This window comes from Canis lupus, chromosome 10, assembly GCF_011100685.1.
Source record: "Canis lupus familiaris isolate Mischka breed German Shepherd chromosome 10, alternate assembly UU_Cfam_GSD_1.0, whole genome shotgun sequence".
NCBI classification, from domain to species: Eukaryota; Metazoa; Chordata; class Mammalia; order Carnivora; family Canidae; genus Canis; species Canis lupus.
In genome coordinates this window covers 20,421,756-20,449,102 of record NC_049231.1, presented here as the reverse complement: position 1 = coordinate 20,449,102, position 27,347 = coordinate 20,421,756, and the positions used below count along the sequence as shown (strand labels likewise).

The 27,347-nt window shown below is 53.5% G+C and overlaps 1 protein-coding gene and 1 pseudogene across 3 annotated transcripts in view; one reads left to right on the top strand and one right to left on the bottom strand.

The window, feature by feature from the left end:
- TBC1D22A (TBC1 domain family member 22A) overlaps positions 1-27,347 on the top strand; it is a 334,160-nt gene that overhangs the window by 30,741 nt on the left and 276,072 nt on the right. The gene's annotated exons all lie outside the window — the stretch shown is intronic.
- Positions 813-6,913, bottom strand: LOC102152907 (annotated as a pseudogene).

Here is a 27,347-nt window from a genome sequence, read left to right as displayed (position 1 = left end):
GGCGTCTTATTCCACAGACAGTTGATGCACAAGACATTTTAAACTTTCTATTTTGATGTAATTTCAAGTTTACAAAAAAGCTGCAAGAACAGAAGTGACTCCTCTATTCACCATTTGTTTGCACTTTGCCCCATTTTCATTGTGCTTGAGCATGTGCATGTATCCCTGAACCGTGTGAGTCCGTGGAGAGAGTGTGTCCCGGGCTCCTGAGAGTGAGACGCTTGGTCTGCGTGGTCCCAAGATTGTCATCGGTCAGGACATTTCACAGTGATGCGGTGCTCCTCGCTCCTCCTTGCGAGGTCGTCCACACTCACGCTGTGCCAGTCGTCCCAGGAATGTCCGCTGGGTGCTTTTCCCGGTGGGTCCTCCCGGTCAGCCTGGAGGGGGTCCCGGCGTGCACAGTGTCTCCAGGCAGGCCAGCTCTTCTGCGACGCCCCTCGCCCCTCTGCGCGGGTTGTCTCGTGTTCCTCCTGATGAGATTTGGGCCTGTTGTTGTGGCAGGGACGTCCCTGTGGCAGGAGCCCACAGGGCTGGTTCGTCTTACTGTTGAAGAGTCCGCTCCAATGGCTGGTGAACACGATGCCCGTCAGTTCCTGCCCTGGGAGGGGCCTCTCTTCCTGTGGCGATTCAGAAGTCGCTTGGGGAGAGACGCTTTGGAGTCTGCACGTTTATATACTTGCTTTCTTTCTCCACACACGGTAATGCTGCTCTGCCCCCCTCTTTATTTTATTTATTTATTTATTTATTTATTTATTTATTTATTTATTTATTTATTTATTTACAGTTTTGTACCTTTATTTGACAATCAGCGATTAGTTCTCATCCACATTAACTTAAGTCTGTAGATTTTTGAAAGTGGTGACAGGTACGTAGATAACCAGCGTGTAGAGCTTGTTTGGTGAATCTTCATCCTCGTTACGTTTTCTGGACAACCGCACACAGATACGGTATGGAACATTCCTTATTCCTTTGGCCCAGACAGCTTTGTTGAGTCTGGTGTCAATGCGCACATCTGGAGTTCCCATCTCCTTCATGGCAAATTTCTGGATCTCTTTGAGTGCCCGAAGGGCACGCTTCTTGAAACCCACTCCATGCATACGTTTGTGAATGTTGATGGTGTATTCTCTGGTCACTACCTCGTTGATGGCAGAACGGCCCTTCTTCTCGCCACCCTTCTTTGTGCTGGGCCCTAGTTGGAAAGGAACTATTTATTTATTTTTAAAGATTTTATTTATTTGAGAGAGAGCGAGCGAGCGAGAGACAGAGAGAGAGAGAGAGAGAGCATGAGTGCACAAGCAGGGGGAGCGGCAGGCAGAGGAAGAAGTAGCCTCCCCGCTGAGCAGGGAGCCCCACGTGGGACTCGATCCCAGGACCCTGAGACCATGACCTGAGTCAAAGGCAGACTTAACCCTCTGAGCCACCCAGACGCCCCATGCCCCCCACTTTAAGCTTCATAGCGTATTTCCCGGGATAGCGCTAGGGAACCACCTGGCCTGTATGTGCCGTGTAGCGCACTGCTCCGTGGTGCCCAGGACTCATTTACTGCCCCTCCTGATGGGCACTTAGCTTATTCCCAGCTTCCTGTCATTATGACAGGCTTGGGAACTGTCCTTCAGACCAGTGATCCCCACCCTGTGTTGGTGACTAGTGGTGGTCATCGAGCATCCTGAAATGTGCGTCGGGGAGAGGAGGAGCTTGCGAACTTGGTGGGTGGAAGTCTCACCCACGACACTGGGAAGTCGGGTGGGTCGGGCATGGAATCGTGGAATCTAGTTGGGGGTTTGAGCACGTACCGTGGCCACTTGCCTTTCCAGCTGACCAAAACACCTGTACCCCTGAGGCAGGTCCCAGGGTGCAGGGAGGGCGGAGGTTCTGAGGATGACTGCTGGGAGTCGGGAGTGTGGGTTCAGTGCTCTCAGCCCCGAGACAGAAGCGAGCCTGGTAGTGCTCCTGGGGCCCTCGTTCGCCCACCCAGCGGCGCTAGCTGCACGCAGTGGGCAGACCCAGGGAGGGGTGCGTGTAGATCGCTTAGGACCATGCCCAGCACACGGTAAACACTCAGCAGTGCTAGTTGTCTACCTTCTTCACTTGTGTTGGGCTCCTTACCCTTTACCTGGATTTTCAGAGCCCTGCTGCACGTGGTCACCATGTGGTCACCGCCAGTCAGGGCAGTTTGCACAGATCCTCTTGGCTGAGTTAAGTGCTTTCTGACGGTAGGGGGCAGGGAGGTACTTAACGAAGACAGGATACACCGATAGGAATTGCAGTTCCGGGTCGGGAGCTGAGCCCCCATTGGTCTCTCCGTGGGCTTCGTCAGGGGGATAACTTGTGGCAATTCCAGTCCTTCGCACAACAGAGCTTTCAGGACTCGTGGGAAAGAGGCTGTGTGCCGGCAGGAGGGAAGGTTAATACGTAAAAATAAGATTCTTTTGTTGGGTTGGTGGCATTATGAGTGTTTTCTGTCTTCAGCATTCTGTTTAAGTATCAAATCTCACACCAAAAAGCTTTCAAAGTTAAACAATTACTGGATTTGTATTTAGTGGCAGGAGAAAACACAGCCAGTAAATTGCCTGTTTTTATAAGGCATTTAAGATAGCCTTGGAAGACAGTGGAATATATTATCTTCCACATTACATAAAAGACATAAGTGGCAAATATTTGCCAATGTTGGAGAAGCAAATCACTGATGTGAGAAGTGCCCACAGAAATGATTGTACCTGCTGAATGTCATCTCGTCGGCGGAGAGCTGTGTTTCTTTGTTTAGCTTGTGCTCTGTTATGAGCCTGGGGATGAAAGTAGCAAATAGAACTTAACAGCTCATTCTGCTCTTAGCATTGACTCAATATTTACTCGTGCAAAAGGCTGCTGCTTTGAAGCCCAAGAAAATGACACTTGGAGGCGTTCATTTTTACCGCGTGCGTCTGTGCGTGGGAGCAGGATGGGGCCGAGGGCAGAATGTGCCGTCCAGAGGCCCCTTGGAGCTGCCGTGTCTCAGTGCTGGGGCCTCCAGGTCACGGGGGCTCCGGGCCTTCCGGGCCTTCCTCTGCGACCACAGAGGGAGAGAGGCTGGATGCACAGCCTCCTGCCAGCTCCCCCTCCCGAGCACGCAGTCTGGCTGGAGGGCGGAGGGTGTCCCTGTACGTGGAGGTGGGGAGGAGACATGTTTTCTAGGGGGAAGGGCTCAGTGGAGCTGAGTTAGCTGTTCCCTTAGGGCCCGTGGCTAGGGGATGGCCTTGTGGGGCCCAGGTGACAGGAGGAGGCAGTCTGGTCTTGGTGCCAGGCCTGGCTCTGCGCCATCCACTCTCAGCAGGTGACTGGGGAAGTTGGGCCCACCCTGCAGGGTCCTGTGACCGGAAGGTCATCTACGGAAAGCACCCACATGGTCCACTCATTCAGCCAGGCTTCGCCGAGCACTTGCTGTCGGTGTAGGCCCCGGAGAGAAACAGGGAACCAGATCCCCCAGGCCGTGCTCTCCGGGAGCTGACATTCTGGTTGAGACAGGCACGCACACGTACACAGTACTGCATAAACTTCAGAAACTGCGGGAAGGTGCTACATGCACGTGGAGAACAAAACTGCCGAGGTAAAGCCTGGGTGCTGCTGTAGAGGAGCCGTCGGCCAAGACCTTTGGGAATAGGCCTCTGGGATGGAGTTGGAGGTGGGGAGGAGCCTCCCGGGGCGGCCGGTGCTGCAGCAGGCTCCCAGGCTTGGGGACTGGAAGCAGCTGCTGAGCCCCGGCCTGGTGGGGGAGGGTGGGGAGGGGCAGAGGCCAGCAAGCAGGGAGGGGCAGGTCCTGAGCGCTCCAAGGGCCAGAAGGAGCTTGGCATGGCGGCATGACGCCTCTGGAAGGTGCCGGGGAAGCGAAGCTTGGCACAGGACACCCGAAAGTGGTTGCTCCTCTGTGGAAGGAAGAGCCATGGAAGACTTCTGGGCAGGGTGCCTCCAGCGGCCTTGGGCAGCCACTCAGGAGCGCGTAGGCAGAGGGATGGAGGGACAGGGAAGAAATTAGGCTGGTAGCCTGGGGAAGGGGCCCAGGGTGTGGGCTGGGGCTGGGTGACGGTCGCTTTCTCGGGTGCTGCAGGGCAGGCTGGGGGGACCTGGTACCTGGTTGGACGTGGAGCTGGGTAGACTGGGGAGCACAGTGGGAGCCTTGGGGCTGTAAGGAGGGGGCCTCTGGTGCACACAGAGGTGTGTCGTTTCACTGGGGACACAGAATCCAGTGCTTAGGACACAGAGCCGGGGAATCCACAAGGTCCAAGTAATTGCACACTTGCTGTCATCTTGGGCCTTCACTCCGTGTGGCTGTGGTGCTTTATATGTGTGTGTGTGTGTGTATATATATATATATATATTTTTTTTTTTTTTTAAGATTTTATTTATTCATGAGAGAGGAAGGCAGAGACCCAGGCAGGCGGAGAAGTGGGCTCCACGCAGGGAGCCCAACGTGGGACTCTAGGATCATGTCCTGGGTCAAAGGCGGCGCTAAACCGCTGAGCCACCCAGGGATCCCCAACTTTATGTATGTATTTGTATACGCAGATGGTTCCCGACTTAGGAGGGTCCAACTTCCTGGTTTTTGGCTTTATGACCATATGAAAGTCATACACATTCGCTAGAGATTATGCTTGTTATCTTGAGTGTGGATCTTTTCCTGGGCGGGTGATCCATGGCCCGCTCCTCTCCTGTGATGCGGGCCTCTGGCCACAGCTTCGGGTCGGCATCGAGATCACAAGGGTCAACAGCCGTGCACTGGCACCTGTGCTTTTCTCACTTTCTGTACGATGTTCAGTAGATTCCACGAGATACTCAGCCCTTTACTGCAGACCAGACTTTGTGTTAGCTGATGCGCGGGCACGTTTAAGGTCGGCTGGGCTAAGCCGTGATGCTTGGTAGGTGAGAGCTTTAAACGCCTAAGGCGCGTCCGATTGTGTGCACTGTGTCCCCGAGCCCCACAGCCGGCCCTCTGCTGCGGGAGGGAGTCTGGGCCTGGTTTGCAGCTGAGGAGGTGGAGTGTTAGGTGCAGCAGGCCGGCCCTGTGGCCCCACAGTGAGGGCCACGCCGGCGGGGAGCTGGCCCAGACGCAGGAACACCTGCAGCCCTTTCTGGTTAGTGTGGCTGTGGCCTGCTCCCTGCTCTTTGGGCGCCTAAGGGATGAGGGGCCCTTTTTGTTCTCAAGGGCCTTGTCGGAGTGCCTGGAGCAGAGGCCTTGTCTTGGGCATCGTGGCAGCCTCTGAAGGTGGCATCTGAAGGCGCCTTGGCCTGAGGGCACCCCCTCCCTGGGGTCCTGGAGGTGGGCCGGCTGCGCCCAGCGTCGCCCTCTAGTGTCCAGGTGCAAGCTCTGCCGCCCCAGCTGCATGGTGACCTCCAGGCCCTGGTGGCTGAGTGTGCACCTGCCCTTGTTGGGGGAGGGTGGGGGCTGGAGCGTGGGAGCTCCAGCTAACACCTCTGTCCCTGAAGTCTCCCTGGGGGGCACTCCGAGGGTAATCCCGGGAGCCACTTGGAACTACCTGAGAGCAGAGACCCTGGGGAGAGGAACCCAAGAACCACCTAGCCTTTGTGCTGCATATGCAGCTGCCGCTGTGCTCTCTGCGCGCTCAGTGCTCTGGCCACACTAGCCACTGGCTGGTCTCTTCTCCCCCCCCTCCCCTCTTCTTCCCTCCTGCTCTCCCTCTGTCCCCCCCCAGCCCCTCCCCTCCTCCTGCTCCTACCACCCCTACCCTCACCTTGGCCTCTGCTCCTGTCTCCTCCTCCCCAGCCCTGCTCCTCTCTCTCACTGTCCCTCCTCTCCCTCCACTTGCTTCCTCTGCCTCCTCCCACTCCTCTCCCCTACTGCCCTCTTCCCTCTCTCCTGCTCCTCTGCCTTCTTCCTGTTCTCTCCATCTGCTCAGGTCCCACCCTGTCTCCTGGGCTGGATGCATTTTGACTCCCTGGCTCAGTTGGCCTGTTGCGTCCCCTCTGCATCAGAGGCGTGGACAGTGTGGTTCTTCATCTGTGGCTCCAGTGGGGCTTTTGGGAAGGAACTAGGAGCATAGAGAGGGGGACATCGTGATTGTCCCACTCAGGCTGTCGGGGAGCCTGGGCAGGTGCCTTTGGAAGGCCTGGTTTTACCTCATCTGGGGTTTGAGGAAGAGGTACTGTCAGTGAAACAAGGTTTGCAGAGAGAGCTGCTGAAGGTCTGAGACTGCCCGAGTTGTGAGGCCTGCCTGTGGCTCAGGAGTGGGGACAGACCCAGGTGGCCACACAGGGCTCTGCTGCTGCTGGTCTTGTGGCTCCTGCCTCTTGAGGTCCCAGATGGCCACATGCTAGACTGAGCCTTGCATGAGAAGCCCCCGTATTGCCACTTATGACCCTGTGAACGTGGGGTCCCCGTCCTTCTCCATGACATGGGGCATGGCTGGCTGGCCAGGGCCCGCGAGTCTGGGCTCCTTCCTCGGTGTTCTCCAGGTCTGTCCCTATGCGTACCTTTCACCTGGCCCTCCTGCAGCGCCTCCGTGTTTGATTCTCCCTGTAGCATCTCTCTGTAGTCTGCAGGGACATGGGCAAGGACCTTTGTTCAGGAACATTCCTGAGGGGAGCTTGTTCTTAAGCAGGTCATCTATTTTTACAGGTGGTTTCTGGGTTAAAGGTGTTGCCTGAGTTGAATTCCCAAGGCCTCAGTTTCTCCCCCTGACTCTGCATCCTGCTGCTCACTCCCTCATCTCTGCACACGGTGGCTCCCCCTTCCCATTGCTCTCTCCTGTCTCCGCACGCCCCCCCACCAGCGGTCAGTGCATCTCCTTGGTGTTGTGTGCACAGCCCCTCTGCCCCACGCCCTGCTCCAAGCTACCACCTGTCTCCTGCTGGTGACTGTGGCCTCCTCACCGGGCCCCCTGCAAACCCCAGTGCCCAGGGCTGTGCTGCACATGGTGTCCATGATCCTCTGAAAATAAGATCCAGAGCAGCTACTTTGCAGAGCCATCCGGGGCTCCCACGGCCCTCAGAGGGACGGCCCTAGGCTGCTGGCAGCCTCTGTGCCCGGCAGGACCTGTCTTGTCCCTCTCTGGCCTCCTGTCCCTGCTCCTCCCTTGCCGTGTTGAGTCATTTCCGGAGCACAGCAGCATGGCCATACCCAGGGCCTCTGCACCGCCGTCCTGCTCTGGATTTCTGTGTGACTTACTCCCTCCAGGTCTCTGCACGCATGTCCCCTCACCGTGTGGCTCTCCTGACTGAGCTGCGGGCAGCCGTGCCCACCCCGGAACGCCTCACCTTCTTCATTCCCTCCTCCGCCAGCTTTGTCTTTCTGCAGAGCACCCTTCACCCTCTGCCCACTTGTCCCTTTGCTTGTTCTTGTGGCCCTGTCCCTCCAGGGAGCAGGGCACCGCTGGCTCCTCAGTGCCTGGCACAGGGAGTGTCCCGTAGGAGACACTTGTCCTTGGTGTTGCCGAGCAACTGTCAGACGCTGCTCCCCTTCCTCTGGGCACAGAGTCCTCCGTCTCTGCCTTTGTTTCTTTAAAATCAGTTACGCAGTGAGTGTTCCGCACGTCCAGATGATGGCTCAGCGGCAGTGCTGTGCTTCCTTCCATGGTGGGCAGTGTTCACGCTCTGCGCCCTCTCTGCTCCGTGCCTGGCCACCTCCTGCCGGCCCCCCAGCCACCTCCTGCCACCCGGCCCCCACTGCCCCCGGCCACCTCCTGCCACCTGCCTCCCCGGCCACTTCCAGAACCTTTGGCCATGTGGGCCCCGCTCTCACCCCTCTGCTGTGCACACTGCTTCCTCCACCTCGTTTTCCCACCTTGGTGCTTCTGTGAGTGTTGAGTGTTGTTAATACCATGATGTTGGGACTCTGAGAAATGGGAAAGAGGATAAAAACCAACAAACCAAAATTGCCACCGTGTGCACGTGCTGATGTGCCACGATCTGTGTCCTGCCAGCCCTTGGAGCTCTGGCGGGAGGTGCTCTCCGTGTCACGTCACCCGGCCCGTGGCGGCCTCCTGGGCTTGGGACAGGAGCAGGAGGGCCCTGGGGCCACACCGCCCCAGCGCCAGGGTGCCACCAGAACTAGTCTTTTCTGCACGGGTTCACCACTGGCTGCAGTGTTGGAGCGGCTGGTGGGAGCATTCAGCTTGCAGCACACCAAATTGAGTGTGATTCAGTGAAAAGGAGTATTTCCTTGGGTATCTGGAGCAGAGTAAACCCTCAGTTTGATAGGAGACCTTTCAGGGCTCGTCAGGGAACTCTATTGAGTGATGGTTTTCTGCGCGTAATCTTAAAAGCAAATGTTAAAAAAATGTTTGTGAGTCTCCTTTACAGTTTTAAAGTAGCGGTCTTAAAAATCAATCTTTGACGTGTTTGTCTTTTCTCTCCCATACTTTCTTTGGTAGATTGGATGCTGGGTGAGACTGTGGAGCCTCTTTCCTGTGCAAGGGGGAGAGGAGGGAAGCGGGGAGTACGGGGGTGAACTGCTCCTTGCTCTCCGCAGGGCTCTGCGTACTTTCTGCCTCTCACGGGGGGCTAGTTCCGCCCGTCATCCCGCTGGACGGTGAGGCACCGGCCCTTGTCTCCCAGGGTCTTGGGAAGCAGGGCTGGAGGGCATCCCCGGGGGGTGATCCGCATCTCTGGTTCACTGGCTGGTATGGCAGCCTTGTGTTGAGGGGGATCGGGGAGCATTTGTGTTGGCTGCAGGTAACAGAGAATCAGACTCCGGGACTTTGAAAAGAAATAGGGGTTTATTTTTCTCTGCAAGATGCTGCACGTCATCAAGGATCTAAGCTTGTGGCCACAAGATGGTGGTCATCGTCTTGTGTGAGGTGAAGGGCAGTCACCACAGCGTCTGTGTTCTTATCAGCAGAGAGCTTGGCCAGCCTGGGCTGCGGGGATCCCAACCAGTAAGTATCTCAGGTGGGCTCAGCCATCGGCACTTGGTAATTGGGCTTCTGATAGCAGGGAAGGGGGCGGGGTGGATCTTGGGTAAATAGCCACCATGTTTGCTCCTGATATTTGGGGGCATGTGTCACCTCAGTGGATTTCCAGTCCCTTGAGGTCAGGGACTGTCCCTTCTATGCTATTTACTGTGTGCTGGGGTCTAACCCTGGGTCTGACGCAGAGTAAAGGCCTGGAAAATTTGGAATTCCTTGCACCATGTGCGGGATCTGGGTGGGGAGGGAGTGGAAGGGCATACTCTGAAGCTCACAGGAAGACACCGCATTTAGAATGAGCTCTCCTCGGCGTCCGGTCTGTTCCCAGGAACAGAGCTGAGCCTCCGAGGCGCCACAGACAATTGCATGCCAAGGGTCTAGCTCTGGGAACTGCAAAGAAAATGATATTTTTGTTTTAAGATGGTTTATGTTTCTTGGAATCTATCATGAAAGTAAAGGATGACCCCCGATGCTAAGAACTGCTACGTGGAGCCGAGCAGAAAGGCAGGCTCAGGGTGGCTGGAAACACGTTAACTTAGGAAAATGTGATGATGCGCTTTGAGTGTAATGGTGAGCTGCTCCCCTGAGCCCCAAGACAGAGAGGGCACAGAGCCCGGATGGGGGGAGGTGGTGTCTGTGGCAGGTGGGTCCCACCGGGGTCTGGGGTGCGTTGGGGATCGTGGACCTGTGAGCCTTCGCCGAGGGCACGTGTTGTGGACATGTGTCGCATGCAGCTCTGGGCTGCAGGTGCTGCTTGGCTCTGAGCGGTTTCCGAGGTGCGGTGGCTTTCTGGGTTTTGGAAGGAAGAGGTACCGCTCTCATGTGGATGTGATAATGCCGTTACCTGCGTCCGTTCCGGCTGCTGTAACAGAAGGCCACAGACTGGGGGTTTCTAGTAACAGGCACCTATTTCTCCTAGTTCTGGAGTCTGAAGTCTAAAGGCCAGGTGCTGGCGGATTCCATGTCTGCAGACCCGCCTCCTGGTTCACCGATGGCTCCTTCTCGCTGTGTCCTCACGTGGCAGGAGGGCGACAGAGCTCCTCGGGGTCTCTTTTATGGGGGCACTGATCCCATTCATGGGGCTCCACCCTCAGGACCTGCTCACCTCCTAAAGGCTCCTCCCAAACACCATCCCACCGGGAGTCAGCGTTTAACACATGAATTTCGGGGGCCACAGGCTTGGTCTGAGGCAGCCGTTTGCTTGACGAGACATGGCACTCCTTGGGCACTGCAGGACGATGGCCTGTTTGTAAAGCTCCTTGCCTTGAAAATACCTCACTGGTTTGGTGTTGACCCTAAGTGACAGATGGAGCTAGTGGCCTCCCCATTATCCTGGTTTTGCAGATGAGGACACAGATGCAGTGAAGGAGAAGGAGGTGCCTGAGGTCAGAGTCAGCAGCACCCACAGTCCTTGGACTGCTCACCCGGCGTCCTTTGTCCTGCACACTGTGTAGCTCCCCACGCGCACCAGGACCCCAGAACTCCCTGTGAGAGATTTGATACAGGATTAAATCATCCGTGGCTGAAGGAAGAAAAGAGGAAGAAGTATCTAATGAGTAGAAATGTAAGGCTTGGGAGATGAAAAATAATCCGGTTTGGCATTACAGCTGGATTTAACACAGGGACGAAGTGAAACTTTAAGTCAGTTAGCAAGAATAAAGAACATGCTGGGCTTTGTGGAGGGAGGGGAGAGAAATCATCTTTATCCTGAATTTATTGTGAAGAGTGACACGTTTTTAGGTAAGGCTTAGGTTTGGTCTTTAGCCAGCTCTTGAGATTAATAAAATGGGAAGCTTTCTGGTAAAATCTGAGACTATGTTCAAATTGGTCCTAAAGGGAAAAAGTTCAACTTTCCTTAAAATGCTTAAAAAAAAAAAACTTATGTCATTTTCTTGGGATAAGTTATTCTAAGAAAATTAGATAAGAGGGATCCCTGGGTGGCGCAGCGGTTTGGTGCCTGCCTTTGGCCCAGGGCGCGATTCTGGAGACCCGGGATCGAGTCCCACGTCGGGCTCCCGGTGCATGCATGGAGCCTGCTTCTCCCTCTGCCTTTGTCTCTGCCTCTCTCTCTGTGTGTGTGACTATCATAAATAAATAAAAAAAAAATAAAAAAAAAAAAAGAAAATTAGATAATATCTTTTTAAACCCACTTTTAAACCCATGATGTAACCTGTGTATCTATCTGGGGTTCTGGAAGGAAGAGTCCACACGTTACAGAAGGTGAAGAGCTACACGGGCAGCCCGCTGGCCGCCTCTGACCCTCAGCACCCCAGGGACCATGAGCGAGGGAAATGGGAGCACCCCGCCCCCATGTGGTCCTGGTTGCACTTTGCTATTTATTAGTAGAGTGGCTGCAGTAGGTTTTTTTTTTTAATTATTTTATTTTTTTTTAAAGATTTTATTTATCCATTCATAGAGACACAGAGAGAGAGGCAGAGACCCAGGCAGAGGGATAAGCAGGCTCCACACAGGGAGCCCAACGTGGGACTCGATCCCGGGACTCCAGGATCATACCCCAGGCCGCAGGTGGCACTAAACCGCTGCGCCACCAGAGCTGCCCTTTTTTTTTTGTTTTTTTATTTTATTTTTTTTAAATTTAAAATTTTTTTTATTTTAAATTTTTTAAATCTTTATTTATTTATAATAGTCACAGAGAGAGAGAGAGGCAGAGACACAGGCAGAGGGAGAAGCAGGCTCCATGCACCAGGAGCCTGACGTGGGACTCGATCCCGGGTCTCCAGGATCGCGCCCTGGGCCAAAGGCAGGCGCCAAACCGCTGCGCCACCCAGGGATCCCGAGTTTTTTTAAAGCTTCTTTAAGCTTTACCCTCTTTTTCTTTCTTAAATATTTTATTTATTTACTAGAGAGAGAGAGAGAGAAAGGTGGGGGGAGGGAGGGAGGCAGACTCCCCACTGAGCAGGGATCCTGACATGGGGCTTGATCCCAGGCCCCTGAGATCATGACCTGAGCCCAAGGCAGACACTTAACCCACTGAGCCACACAGGCACCCCCCCCCCCCTTTTTTTTGAACTTTACTCTCTTCATCTTTAAAATGGGTATAATGAGGGACACCTGGGTGGCTCAGCGGTTGGGCGTCTGCCTTTGGCCCAGGGTGTGATTCTGGAGTCCTGGGATCGAGTCCCACGTCGGGCTCCCTGCATGGAGCCTGCTTCTCCCTCTGCCTGTGTCTCTGCCTCTCTCTCTCTCTGTCTCTCATGAATAAATAAATAAAATTAAAAAAAAATAAAATGGGTATAATGATGCGTCCACATGGCCTTGGAGGCTTGATGAGCTAATCACAAGAAGTGGTTAGTGTAACGCCTGGCCCGCGGTGGGCCTGCCCTCCTGACTTGTGTCATCTTTTCTCTCTCCCTCCTTCCCCCACCTTTTTCTTTCCCACAGAGGCAGTGAGAATAGGGATAGATGTGTTATCCTTTTTTTCCTCCAGTAATATTATGCTGTAAGCCTCTGCTGTGTTGCTACAATCTTCATAACCATCATTTTTAATGGCTGTATAATGTTTTGAAGATGATCTTTACTTAAAATTTTTATTAAAATTGCATATCTGTCTAAATCATTTAATTTGTGCATCTGATCAAAATCTAGGCATTTGATATAAGTATCCAAAATACATAATAAATTTATGCTAACAGAAACATTCCTTGATGTTCTGGAGGAGGAGAGGGGTAAGAATACACAAAGGTTTGTCGCTTAAAGTTTGGGAACTGGTAATATTTATTTTTATTTCTTGTTTACTAGTTTTTTTTTTTTAATTGATAAAGCTACATTATGCACTGTTGAAATGGCCAGTGGTCCCTCAGGGCTTATGTGATGACAGCTCAATCTCCTTTCCTTGCAGGCCTGCAGCCCCCTCCTCCTCCTCTGCTCTCAGAAGTGTTCCGTGCGTTCAGGTAGCCGCGCCAGGGTGTGTGTAGACAGGTTCCTCCCCCAGTTCTTTTTTAAAACACAAACAGAAGCGTACTCACTCATCTCCTGTGCTCTTGTTCTCACTTTGGGTGTATCAGGGCTCCTGAGAGCAGATGGTGTTTAGTATATACGCACAGCCATCTTTTTATTCACAAATGTCAGATGGCATAAAGATCATTCCATTTGCAAGGAAAATAGTCTTTTTTTTTTTAAAGATTTTATTTATTTATTTGTGAGACACACACACACACACACAGAGAGAGAGAGAGAGAGAGGCAGGGTCACAGGCAGAGGGAGAAGCAGGCTCCATGCAGGGAGCCTGACGCAGGACTCAATCTCGGGATCAGGCCCTGGGCTGAAGGTGGTGCAGAAGAGCGACCAGAAATTTAGTCATCAGAACTTTTTTTTGTATAACAGCAGTTACAAAATTGGGGTTTTTTATTCTTCTATCACCTGACAAGATAGCTCTTACCATGACCCGTGTCCAGGAGTGCCCTGTGGTTAGGTGGTACCCCATTCAGTGTTGAATTACCTCTGGGAAAAAGGGAGACAAAGCCAGCCTGTGACTTTGAGCTCACATGTGGGTACTTGGGGCCACTAAGATGCGCCCGCTTTGTACCTGACATCAGGATCACACCAGAGGCTCAGACCTGTGTGTGAGCAGCACAGGGGGAGGCCGTGGAAACCGTGTGGTCTGGCGGGGTTGGGGGGAGGCTGTTCCTTCCTGGATAGTGGTTGACTGAGTGCCTCGAGAGCTGGCCCCACCAGCTGTATGCCACCCAGAGCCCTGTCAGTGCGGATTCTTGGTGTGTGGAGCTCCTCACAGCTGGCCAAGGTCCTCCCATCTTAGAGCAAGTCCCCTGGAGAGAGAATGGCTGAGTTGGTGTTAAACCCTTGTCTCCGACTCCAGAGCCCGTGCACCTGCAACTCTGTCGAGCTGCCTCTTGTGGGGGCCTTGGTCTTCCTTGGTATAGGGAGCCAGTGTGCTGGGACAATTCGAGAGATAGAATGCTCGCTTGTTTTTCTGCTGTCCGGGGTCCTTGTGGTGCATGTGAAACAACCAGACGAGAGTAGCCTTGGACGAGTCTTCAGGTGGCATCTAGAACGGGAGAGGTAAAGCTAGTGCTCCTCACAGGGCTGCAGGGCTCCTGCTGTGTGTGTGGGGAGCTGCCCGGGGTCTCCTCTGTCCTGCATGCCCCACGTCCTGTGTGGACGGTGCTCTGACGGCGAGGCAGAGGCCTCTCTGTGTTGCGTTGGACCTTCACGGGCTATGATGACGTGATTCATGGTGTGACTGCATGTTTATGGTCTTTCTCCATCCCAGAATATTTCAGTCCTAAGTGATTACTCTGGGAAAGAGGTCTTTTGTGCAGTACTGATAAAACCCTTCATTTTTGTTGTCCTCCCTACAATACCTTGGTTGTTCTAGAGGTTTATGATGTGGAGGAAGAGGAATTCCGAATCAGAAACAGGTGTGGGGATCCCCCTCCCCCCCCAGCACAATTTGTCCTGCCCTTTGTGCACCTGTCACCTTTCCTGATGATGTGAGTGCCTTGGTTGTGATCTTGTCACTTCTTCTTTGAGGCTTACACCCTTTGTCCTTGTATTTTATTCAGGTTAATGCCATTTGTATAAGATTTGGCATGTTGAGTATGCTCAGCAGATACTTGTCGGATGTGGTTCTCATGCCAGTTTGGTGATTTGAACTTGATTTATGTGTGTTCCAGGCAACTGGGCACACCTGGGCTCCTCATTCACTACTCGGCCTTGGGTGGCCTTGGGTGTCTGCCTTCATAGCTGGGCTTCCTGGTGCTTCCTGGTTGGCCTGTGGAGGGGAGAGTTGACTTGAAGGAGGGGAGATTTTTATCCCTTACCTGTTGTCGAGGAGGTGGGGCACGCCTGCTGCCATCCCCAGGCTCCGGTGTGACCTGCAACCAGCCTTGGAGGCTTTTGGCCTCCGGAGAGCGTGTCCATGGTAGGTTGTGTATCAGGGTCTGGCCACTGGGCTGCAGTCCAGGATAGGACTCTGGGTGTAAGCAGGTCAGTGAGCTGACCTCAGGTTCTTGTGGATGGTTGACAGTGGGTGTCCAGATATACAATGAGCTTATTTGGGCCACATGCGGGCACTCGGTGGTCACCGAGGCCACGATGGAAAGGTGCCTGTCACTGGGCTGGAAAGCGGTGATGGGGGGACACACTCTGTGGTCGGGCAGCAGAGGGGCTGTAGGTGAAAGAAAGCAAGGTTCAGTAATCCTGCCATTCATCCATCAGATATTGAGTAGATGGTTGGCAAGTACTGGGTCCCATGTTGGAAGGTGTTGTGTCCTTGACGTGCTGTAGGCTGCTGAGAGCCAGAGTTTGTGGGTGGGTCTTTTCTTGCGGGTGTGATCTCAGCTGCCAGAGATGGGGTGTCCAGGCGGATGGATGAGTGCAGGCATGACGTCGAGGGAGGAGGCATGGAGGTGGAGTCTGAGTGGGGGTGCCTGCGTGTCCACAGAGGCCACATGGCCAGGACTGAAGGAGCTGTGTGCGAGCCCAGCACCTATCCTTCCTAGAGACAGTGGGGGTGACATCAGTGTCTTGGGGCCAGCCAGGGGTGGCTCGAGGCCAGGCGTGTCCGAGGGAGGCTGTGTTCGGCCTGCTGCCCCGCAGGGTTGGTGGATCTTTGAAGAATGCAATGGTAGGAAAAGCCGGCAGTGCTGGTGGGGCCAGATCCTGGAACAGAGGCAAGTGGCTGTGAGGTAGCCCTGGTGCCATGGAAAGAGTGTGGGTCGTGGTGAGGAGATGCTGGGATCTTGGTTCAAATCCTGCCTCTGCCACCCTCAAACCTTCTAGTTACTCGATCCATCCTTGGCCTCAGTTTCCTTATCAGTAAAAGCAAGGAATCGGATGCAGCAGATATTCTTGGGTAACTGGGAGCCATGGAAAGTGTTTGGGTAAGGGAGTAGACTGATTAGAACCGTGCTTTGGGGAGGTTAATCTGGCTTCTGTTCCTTTGTGATAATTCTGCTGTAGGGCTGCAAGTGACAATGTATGGGTGACACTCTGAGATTCAGCAGCGAGTGAATTAGCCGTGCTTTGAACTGTAGCTGTGTGGAACTCCCCTGTGCCGCTTGCGGGTCTGATGGAAGCTTCGGCTCCCCTGCTCTCCTCCTCCTCCCGCTTTCTCCGGGCACCAGCCCTTTCTTCTCTGCACACCCCGTGGTCACAGCAGGCTCAAATATAATGAGGCTGTTTGGAGCCGGCCTGTAGTGGGGGATCGACATGGGAACGTGGGAATGTTCAGGAACCTGGAGGATCACAGATGGCTCCTGTGAAGCTGGCCTTGGAGACACATAGGCTGTGTGGCTCACTTGTGTCTGTCACTTTGCCTCGGATCCTTCTAGGCCACTGTGGCCCGGTGGGCCGGCCCGCCCCTGCCCGGGACCCAGCGTGCCCTGAGCTGCAGGCTCGCTGCCCTTCTGGTGGCCCCGCACCCCGCCTGCCTTTGGACTGGCTCGCTGGGGCCGAAACCGAACAGGGTTTCAGTGAACGTTGGTGGGGAATCGGCAGAAGGCACACCGTGTTTTCACTTTAAAGAGGCAGCCGGGTGACTCAGTACTTTGGAATGCGTTTCTTGATCTTTCCTTCGTTGCAGTACTGTTGTCAAATTTAGGAACTACCATCAGCTTCCATGGAAATGTTTCCTAATCCTTGTAAACATACATTTGCCTGTTTTGACTTACTCTTAGCATCGGGCTTTTTCTTGCTTTGGTTCTTTGTAAGTCATTTTACACTATTTTTGTGGCGCTCACGATGTTGCACGTCCACGGCCCATCCTCCTGGCGTGGGCGCCTGGAGCTGTCGCTCGGGGCCGCGTGGGACCCGTGCTGCCTGTGGCTCCTCTGTTCCTCTCTCGCGCAGCCCGGAGCTCTTTCTGTATGCAGGTCACTGGGTTTCATTTGCTTGTCCCTTTACTTTAATGACCTTCTAGATCAAACTATTAAATACTTCAGTAAAGTACACTCTTTTCTTCCATTTATTCATGGTTATTTCCTCAATAAAATATATATTGAATTAGTAAGACACGAATTTTCTTATGTGTGCAATTCTATCAGAAGTCATTAAAACTTTCTAGATTTGGGCCTTTTGTGCTTGAAAATTCTATCCCCATTACCTAAACCAAATAGTAAAGTATGAAATCTATTTCGCAGAGTCATTTTTTGATCTTTAGTATGTAGCATTTAATTTACTGTTATTTTCAATGAGATTTTAAATTTGCTTTGGCCAGTGTGGCTGATTTTGTGTGTGTGTGTGTGTGTGCAAGAGAGAAAAATCCCATTTTCATTTTAACTTTTTACTGTCTCCTCCATCTTCCTTGGGTGGAAGAACCACCCTTTGATTACTAGAAAAAATTATTTTTGATTATTTTATTCCAGTAAAGTACATAGTGAGTTTCTCCCAGGCCAGGTATATGGAGTCCAGAGGCTCCTGCATCAAGGGGAGACAGATGGGTTGCAGATAATCACTGTGGAGCGTGGGAAGGATTAGGGCTCATACATGTGAATTCTGTGCAATGTCAGGATCTCCCCCTGGGGTTGCGGCTGGGGGGTGGGAGCAGTGGGTCCTCAAGTACCTGGGTAGCTGCAGAGGAGACGTACTGTCTGGCTAGGCCTGTGGGATGAACCACTACCTCGGTGGGCCCGGGAAGGAGGGGCACCTTCCAGGCCAGGACTGAGATCCGAATGCCGAGGAAGTATCTGGGAAGGTGCACGGTGGAGACGCAGAAGGTACTGCAGAGCAAGGCCCAGGGGCCTTGGAGAGGGGAGCCGGTGGGGAGCCAGAGGCTGGGGCTGGTTTCTGGGCCCTTTGCATGTTCGGGCTGCCCCTGGTCCTCTTTCAGCAGGTATTCAAGTGGCATGAACAGAGCCTCCTTCTCTTGTGGAGTTTTAAATGTGTTTATCTTTGATGTTAAATATAATTTAAAATTATAAATGTTCAATGTTTATTTAAAGTTCGGTACTTGCCACGAATAATAGAGAAATAGTAGCATCAGATGTATTAAAAGCCCCCCGTGTGGCAGATGTGACCCTAAGTTCTCTCTGGGCATTTTCCTGACCACTGCTCATGGCCACCCTGTGGGTGGACACTGCTGTTGCCCCGGTTCTGTGGGGGAGGAGCTCGTATCGCCACGTGGGATCTGACAGAGGTGTGTCTGTGTGCGCTGGGGACCGAGCTTCGTGTCTTGCTAGGAGAGCCTGTATGACGTGTGTGTCTTCCTGTTTGTGGACTTGGGACCACAGAGCGCTGCTGACTCTGCACCTCCCTATTTTTCCTTTCTGTAAATGCTGTCTCTTCCCTCCACACCAGTGTTCTTGACACTCGGCTGTGGGATGTCCCTTACGTGTGGCCCGTCCTTCCACTGGCTCATGGGTGGGGTGTTTCTGAGGCCGTTTCCCTATTATTTGGCCATTTCAGATGTTTGCAGTTGGGGTTCTGTTACTTACATCTGTGACTAACCCTGTGGGGGCTTGCCTGAGTCACAGCTCTGAGCGCCTTGTGTGTCTCTGCAGCAGAAGTCCCCGGCCCACTAATGAGCGGTGTCCTAGGTCACCGTGTCGCCCTGCACGGCCTTCTGTTCCTGGATGGTCCCGGGCGGTGTGGCTGGATGACTCTGTGTCCCTCCGTCTGGTCCCTGTCAGTGTGTCTGAATCCTGGGGCCTGGTGCCGTTTGACTCCGAGCCCGCAGCCCCGCCTTCCCTCCGTGTGCTTGGCTCAGGGTGTCCTGCGTGGTCTGTGGGCAGCTTCAACCAGGTTGTAACTCTTCCTAATTCCACCTGTCCACTCCCTCTTTCCCCAGCTCATTCAGCCCTTCGCTCACCAGTGCGCTCACCTTCATGTATTTGGAGGACGCTTCCCAAAGCACTGCTCCCAGCCCATGGGCAGGCCCGGCTAACATGGTAGACGGGCTGGCTTGTGCAGGGAGGCTGGTGACCCCGGGGAGGTGGAGATGGAGGGCGAGGGGAGAGGGGTCCTATGGATGTGGATGGGGGCCACGCTGGGAGAGGCACGGCTGGGCCTGTGGGTGGGTCACAGCTGGACAGCCGGGCCTGCCAGCGCTTGGAGGGGCGGCTCTGCAGCAGTGAGTGGTTGGATTTTGTCTTGAAGCTGGCATCCTTCCCCTTCTCTTGGTTCTTTAAGAATGTCTCCCTTACCTTTAGGGTAAAGTCCAAGTTCTCTGGTTGATCCTTCCTCTCTTGTGCCTCCCAGCTTTCCATGTGCCTCCTCTGTGGTCCTGATCAGGAGCCTGCTGGTTCCGGCTCTCTGTCTATCTCACCCCCCAGGCCGGCTGCCCCTCCTTGGACACTGTCTTCCTGAGGACCCTCTGCCCGGGTCCCACACACCAGTTTGAGAGGGTCCCCAGCCCAGGGCCAAGCTCTCTGATTTTGGTAAACTGCAGATGGAGCTCTGCTTTGTGTCCTGCTGGTTACTCACCTTCCTGCATCTCAGACTCGCCCCCGCTGTCAAAGCACCAAGCAAAGCTGCTAGCCTCCAGCCTGGTGGGGCGGGGTCTGTGGAGGATTCAGGGGACAGTCCATCCCACGATCACAGCGTCCTCAGCAGGCCTGGATTTTCAGGAGGGCCTGTTGCGTGCTGGGCTTGGTGTGATGGGCAGCCGGCAAGGAGGAGTGCAGTTGGTGCCTGGCCTCAAGGGGCCGGCAGGTGAAGCTGCCGGGGGGCAGGTGGTGGGTGGCCACCGAGGGTCTCCACGGTGGTTCGGCCGGCACTGGCTGCACACGTGTTGAGGCAGAAGATGAGCGTGTCGGGCTGGCTGGCAGAGGACAAGGAGCTTGTCCTTGTAGGACGGATGGTGGCTCAGAGCTGCATCAGCCCGGGCCTGTGCTCCCGCTGCTGCCACCTGGGGAGCTTAAAATACCATAGAGCAGAACCAGGCCCTGGCCTCTCCGCGGGGCAGCGGCCTCAGAGCCCTGGCTCGTCACCACTGTTCTGGAGTGAGGGTATCAGGAAAGTCGGTGCCGGGAGTATTCACACTGTACCTGGAACCTTTGTGGCTGGAGCCGTGTGGATCCGGGAGGTGGTAAGGCAACACCAAACCTCAGTTACCCACCATGAGGCATCAGCAGACACTGTTGGTCAGGGGTATGGTAGAGGATAGAGACCTTGCAGTCAGGGAAACAAGACATGTCATAATGGGGAGCTACAGAGAGCACTTTCTCACTGCCAAGAGATCGTCACCTGGGTTTAGGTCACCACCTGAATCGGGGTCCCTTCTCCTCCCTCGTGTGGTCGGCGTTTCCGTAGCTCCCTGTGCCTGAGCTCACCTGTGAAAGGTGGGTCCTCTCTGTAAGGTCCAGGGCCCTGCGCTGAGTTCTTGGCACATGTGGGAGGTCGTCCAGCAGGATCCCTGGGTGTCTCCGTGCTGCTTGAGGTGCAGACTGCAGCCGGACAGCGTGGCTTGAATCCTGTTCCCACCACGAGGATTAAGTGAGTTCCCTAACTCGGAGCTCTTAGAACGCTGCCTGGCATGGGGACAGGACTCAGTAGATGTCACCTCTGATAGTTCTTCTTGTCCTCATGGTCACTCTGGCTCTGCGCTCTTGCTTCTCCCTGCATCCTTCATTTCATTTAATCCGCTAACTGCACTTGTGCCCCGAGTACCTGCACGTGCCAGATGCTTTCTGGGAGCTGGGAATGCAGCGGTGACCAGGACCAAGAGGTGCTCCTAAAGCCACCCACGTGCCAGGGAGTGGGCCGTGGTGCTGTGGCTCAGGTGACACAGGCAGGGACGGCAGCACCGCCCGAGGGAAAGATGCCGTGAGCCATGTACATGATGTCACATGTTCTCAAACCCTTATTGACGAGGTGCAGAGGAACAGGTGAAATTCGTTCTAATGATGTATTTTATTTATTGATTTCACATATATATTGTCTTGACACATTACACATTTAACATATAATCAATAGGAAAGCTGTGAATGAGATAACGTACCCTCAGTTTTTGGTGTTGTTTGAAATCTGGGGTGATGGTCACACTGAGAGCACATCTGAGGTGCCCAGTGGCTCCACCCTGATAGCACAGGCTAGAGCGGGTGGAAACGGGGTGCTGCCTGGGTCAGTGGTCAGGGTGTCCCTTCTGATGAAGTGACATGGGAGCTTAGATGGGAAGGTGGCTCACCGCTCACTGGCGGGGTGATTTGGGGGCAGGGCCCTCTAAGGGGCAGGGGCTGCTGGAATGGGCGGCCTTTGAGAGAAGCCCGGGTGGGCAGGCGGGCAGGGGGCTCCTGGAGAGGCGTTTAGGCCGGAGCCCGCAGACCTCCTGGCAGCTGTGCAGAGGCTGCCCGCAGGTTTCACCCCAGGCTTACTTGTCTGCTTTGGGCTCTTCTGTGGAGGTGGGAAGACTCGGGGGGCCTGGTCATGGTCCCTGGAAGGCTTGGCAATGTAGAGCGGGGAAGGCAGAGGAGGTGGTGGGAAGTGTGGGGCTCCTTTGGGGTAGCTTGTAAGGCTGCGTAGATGAACCTGCTGACGGGCTGGAGGTGATGGGTTGAGGAAGGGCCTTTGGGAGTGGCGGTTGGGTGTGCTGGCACTGGGGCGGGGGACTGTTCACGGAGCTGGGCACCCTGTGGAAAGAAGACAGGGTTTGGTGTGGGGCCTGTGCAGCCTGTGCCCTGCCGCCCCCCCCCGCCCCCTCTGTGTGTTGCAGCATGGGGAACACCCTTCTTTGTCTTAAGTTTTCTCCTAAAATAGGCATTTGTGTGTGTGGCAGGCCTCATTGAAGTTTTAGAGTCCCCAAGGAGGTTCATGTAAAAGCCATGTAAATAATCAAATCTCCTACTAAACATCCATGCTCCCCACCCATCTCCCCAACCCTGAGGCCCCCTAATCCCTTGTACCATCGGGATGCTCTTGCCTCGCTGGGGGTCCGATTTTCTGTTCTGTCCCACTCTTGGTGGCTGTGGGCCTGCTTCAGCTCCCTGGGGAGCCTGATTCCTGTGGGCTAATTGTCTAGAGCGAGTCCCCCTGCCCCCGCTGCACCCCAGGCTCTGATGCGGCCCAGGAGGACCAGTGGTGGGCCTTCTATCTGTGTCTTGTCTCTTCTCCAGCAGATGTTAGAAGCAAAACGGAGACGTGGAGACATTTGTTTTCTCCACTGATATGAATTATGTAACACCTCCTTGCTAGAAAAGATTATGAGTTGTTTTTTTTTTTTTTTTTAAGATTTTATTTATTTATTCATGATAGTCACAGAGAGAGAAAGAGAGAGGCAGAGACACAGGCAGAGGGAGAAGCAGGCTCCATGCAGGGAGCCCGACGTGGGATTCGATCCCGAGTCTCCAGGATCGCGCCCTGGGCCAAAGGCAGGCGCCAAACCGCTGCGCCACCCAGGGATCCCAGATTATGAGTTGTTTTAAATAAAAATTGCCCTTACATATTAAACATGTGATATGAAAAAGCATTTTTAAAAGAAAACTTCATCCAGGCTGTGAGACATCAGTGTTCTTTCTTTATTCAGCAATAAGTCACGGGCCTCTTCCTTTGCCTCTCATTCTTTTCTATGCTTAAATATTCGTCCACAAGCAAACCTTTAATAACCACAACAGAGTCCCATCATTTGGATGTACCATGATTTACTGGGCCACCCCCTATTGTTACAGATTTGCTTTTTCCAAGTTTTCCCCACTAAATGTTGCCTTAAATATCCCTGTGCTCACATCTTTGCTCTCATCTCTGGTTATTTTCTTGGGATAATTACTGGATGTAAAATTATTGCTTCAAAAGGATATGCCTATTTTTAAAACTTGATCAAGTTTATTTTTTTCACATGTTATAGGCCATCTGTGTTTCTGCTGTCAGTCTCCTGAGTGATCTTCCAATGATGGTTTTGGAGAGGGCTTTTCATGTTAGGGTCATCAGCCCTTGGTCGTGCCGGAAGGTGGGACACGGGTAACACATAGCGCCTGGGAACCCTGGGGAGCGTTAGGGGGCATTTATTTCTTATAGTGGTCCTGCGAAGTAGATGTCCCCATGCCCTTTCACAGTTCAGATGGTGAGGTTTTCAGAGTTTTCTTGCTCAGGGTCACACAGCCAGTGCTCGGTGGAGTCAGGATGCTGCCCCCGGCAGTCTGGCTCTGGGACCCGTGCTCTCAACCTCAACACAGATTCTGCTTCAAAGGAAGGATGACGACCCGAGTCATCACAATGCTTTTAGAGAATTGCACAACTTTTCTCGTTTATTCTGTGGTTAACGTTTCTCCATGTTCCTTCTACTTTGTGTTGAAGAAGAGGCAGTAGCAATTTTGTACTGCTTTTTCCCATCTTTTTGGACATCAAGTCTGTGGTTTTGTAAAGGTTCTGGGCCCCACAGACCTGCTTTCAGCTGGTACATTTCGAAGGAGACAGCTGAAGGTCACACCTGTGCACCTGGGCTGGGTGCATCCCTGGTGCCCATCAGCCTTCCTGCCTGGAGCAAGTCCAGCTGTGCTCATCCGGCGTTTTCTTCCTGCAGGTCGCCCTTCTGCACAGGGGCTGGACGGGGGCTGGGGGCACAGCTTGTGGGGTGCTGGGGAGCTGGAGGGAGAGAAATGCTGCATTTCCTTGATTCTAGAGGCTGGGAGCCCATGGCACTGGCCTGTGAAGCCTTCTCATTCATCCTAATGTGCATACCTGTGTTTGAACACTTAAGGTGGTGACCAGTGTCATTTCAGAAGGAAAGAAATAGGATCAGCACCCACGATGATGGACTCGTAGGGAGGTCTCAGCCCAGGCTCCCTTGGTGGGCCTGGTTTCTCTAGCCTGCTGGATGCTAAGTAGATATATTCAAAGACACCAGGCCACCCTGAGTCCTAGTCCTTTCTAAGTTGGAGTGTCTGTTCCAAGGAGTTTCCTTAAATCCCTTGATGTGTGAACGAGCCCACTGGGTGGGTCTGCCTGCTTTTCGTCTCCCGTCTGAGTGTTGAGCAGTTTCTAAATCGGGAGGCTTCTGTCTTCAAGGCTCATCCGCTCCCCCTGCTCAGCGACGCGCAGCGCTCCCTGGGTGTGGACTGATCCGGGACGTTTTTATGTGAGAATCGCAGTTAAAGGAGCTTCAAGCTGTTGGTTTCTTACCACCCTGATCTTGTCGAGTTAACACCAAAGCTGGGTTTATCGAGAGCCTGTGTTGGGCCTGTCGTCTGTAGTCACACATGGCATCCTTAGGGTTACCCTTCCCGATCTGCAGAGAGGCAGCCCCCGCCAGGTGAGCGGGCCACATAGCTGGGAGGAGGGGAGCCGGCGTTTGTCTGATTCCAAGTAGAAGTTGAGGCCCTGGCATCTGGGCTGGCTCCTGGTTCACAGGTAGCGCTCAAATGGTTGTTGAATGAATAAATGAAAACGCAAACCCAGTTTCAGCTTTCCTTTTTTTTTTGAAAGACAGATTAGCTCACTGTAAAATCTGTTTTTCTTCCTTTGCCAAAAAGCCGTCAACAGAGACTCTTTCCTCTGTCGTGTTGTAGAGTTGATTGACATGGTTCTTTGTGCCTGGAAAGCAAATTATGTTAAAATGTTCTTCGCGATCTATTTATAAGTTGCACGGTTCAACAGCACTATTTGGTTATAATCTGTGTCCTGAGATGTACTTAACGCATGACCTCTGCTGCCAGGTGAGTGAGGGCTGCTGGCTCCGGCGGCCTGTCCCTGCCTTCTGGGCCGTGGACCTCAGGGAGGCAGAGGGTTGGGTCTTGTTCCTTCTCCCCGGGCGCTCTTCATCGTCTGGCATACACCAGCCTTGTGTCATCACCCAGGGACCAGCTGAGTCCTTGTGTGCTGGGCTCGCATGCAGGCTGTCAGTAGGCTCAGGGGAAAAGGAAGCCATCACTCTGCTTCCTAGTGATGCTGAGGGCTTTTTCACTCCTGCTGCATATTGGACCTCTATGATGTGACTGTCCTGTCCCACATTGCCATCCCCGAGAGACTTCGACCACCCACGACCCCTTTAAAACCTCCTGTTCTTCTTTCTCAGGGAGCCCCACTTGAACATGTGTATCGGGTGTAATTTTGTAAGCGGCAGCCTTCTTAAGTCAGAGAGAGACCTGGCTGCCAACAGAACACTGGAGGCAGCTGGCCCGCCCAGGTGGAGTCACCATCATTTCAGGCCAAAGACACTTGTCAAGCGTGGTCAGCCTATGGTCAGCCCCTGCAGCCTAGTGGTACCTGGGTGGGGGGTCAGCGGTCACTGCTTGAAGCATGATGGCATGACTTCCACACGGAGCCCCAGGGCTCCGAGGGAGCTTGGATGAAGTGCCTTGGTCTGCAGGACGGCAGGCCACTTGCTGCTGGGGAATCCGTGAAGCTTCGCCAGGATTTGGCTGTCTTATCTTTATAGTCTTGGATCAGACCATGTGAGCAGAGTTAAAATTGCTCTGCTGTTCTTCCTGCACATTGGGTGGTGGAGTCTTGCTCCCTCCCCCATGCCTCCCCTCTTCCTGGACAACCCCAGTCAGTCCTTAGGCTGGCCGGGCTGTGCTGTAACTTTCACAGCTGAGGCCACTGTGCCTTTTACTAAGGGTGGGGCTGCTCGATGCTCTTTGTGACTCCAACAGTGTGGGTTCTACGACTAGTATTCTGTGTATATTTTCCTTGTTTATTTGTTTTTTTATTTTATTTATTTTAATTAATTAACTTTTAAAGACTTCTTTATTCATGAGAGACCGAGGGGTGGGGGCAGAGACACAGGCAGAGGGAAAAGCAAGCTCCCCGCAGGGAGCTGGATGTGGGGCTCAGTCCTGGATCCTGGGATCACACCCTGAGCCAAAGGCAGACACTCAACCACTGAGCCACCCAGGTGTCCCTATTTTATTTTTTAAAATATATTTTATTTACTTATTCATGAAAGACACATAGAGAGAGGCAGAGACACAGGCAGAGGGAGAAGCAGGCTCCCTGCGGGGAGTCGCTGTGGGACTTGATCCCACAACCCCGGGATTATGACCTGAGCTCAAGGAAGACGCTCAACCGCTGAGCCACCCAGGCGTCCCTGTTTGTTTTTTAAAGATTTTATTTTTAAGGGGCAGCCCCGGTGGACCAGCGGTTTAACGCCGTCTTCAGCCCGGGGTGTGATTCTGGAGACCCGGGATCGAGTTCCATGTTTGGTGGTTCCCTGCATGGAGCCTGCTCCTCCCTCTGCCTGTCTCTTTCTCTCTCTCTCTCTCTCTGTCTCTCTCTCTCTGTGTGTGTCTGTCATGAGTAAATAAATAAAATCTTAAAAAAAAAGATTTTATTTTTAAGTAATCTCTACACCCACCATGAGGCTCGAATCCATGATCCCAAGATCAAGAGCTGCACGCTCCGCTGACTGAGCCAGCCAGGTACCTCTTTCCTTGTCTCTCTAAGATAATGTGTGGAGATGAGAGAGAAAGTATCGAAGGAGGAAGCAGGCCAGAAGACTTCCCCATGGCCTGCTGTCATCTTGGTTGTTCATGGCCTAGTTTTAATGACAGTGTTTTCCAAACTCCGCCCTGGTCCCTGTAAAGCCGCTGATCTCCTGTGTGGTCAGGTCCTTGCTGACTCTGGCCTGGATGTTTTGGGAGTCTCACAGCTGGCCTTCCTGTATGGTCCTCCTCCCTCTCTGGTCTGTGCCCACCTGCTTGCCTTGTTATGGGCTGTTTTCTGCCACTCGCTGTACTTCCAGCCACCTAGGTTCGTCTCTGCTGTCTGCATGTGCCCCGCAACACACACATGTGCGCACGCCCAAACCCTAACACTGAGTGCACACGTCCTACCTGCTAGATACTGTTCTGAGTGCTTCACATACCTTAACTTACGCTGTGCTCAGAACAACCCGTGTGTTAAGCGCTGGTTATCCCCATTTCGGGTGAGCAGCCCAAGGTGCTGGGGTAAGTGAAGTACCCATGGTCACGCACTCACCAGGATTCCTGACCGGGATCAGAGCTAGGATGGTCTCCTGGGCTTGTGTTCCCCTTGCCCCCTCCCAGCCTCCTGGCTCCGCTCACGCGGTCGAGGACCTCTGCCTCCCTCCCGTGGCCTGCCTGTGCCCTGTCCAGGTCCCAGACACGGTGGCAGCCCTGGCCCTCCATCCGGGCAGGATCACTGTGCAGTCAGCTCACAGATGGCCTCATGCCTCCCGTGGGCCCGTGCGCTTTCAGACCGCACCGTCCACATGGTGACTAGGTACTTAGTAAGCTCAGGGGACATTTTGAGTTGGTTAAAATATGTGCTTCAGAGTTCACCGTCCTTGCCGGCCTGGCGAGAGCGGGGATCTCATGAAGAACATCCTGTTGCAGCTTCTCCTCCTGAGCTCTGTGACTTTCATGAAGTCACCTTTGCTTTTGCTGCTGATTAGAGACAAAACTCGTACAACTGACTTACTAGCATGGAGAGAATACATCTACTTAACATTGCTGCCAAATTAATACTGCGTCTGGAAGGCCAGGGAAGAGCCAAGTTAAGAGAATCTTCCTGCATAATTTATGAAAGACTGAGTCATAAAATAAGCATTTACAGTGGCCTGTTTGCCCGAGGTAGGGAGCGCTA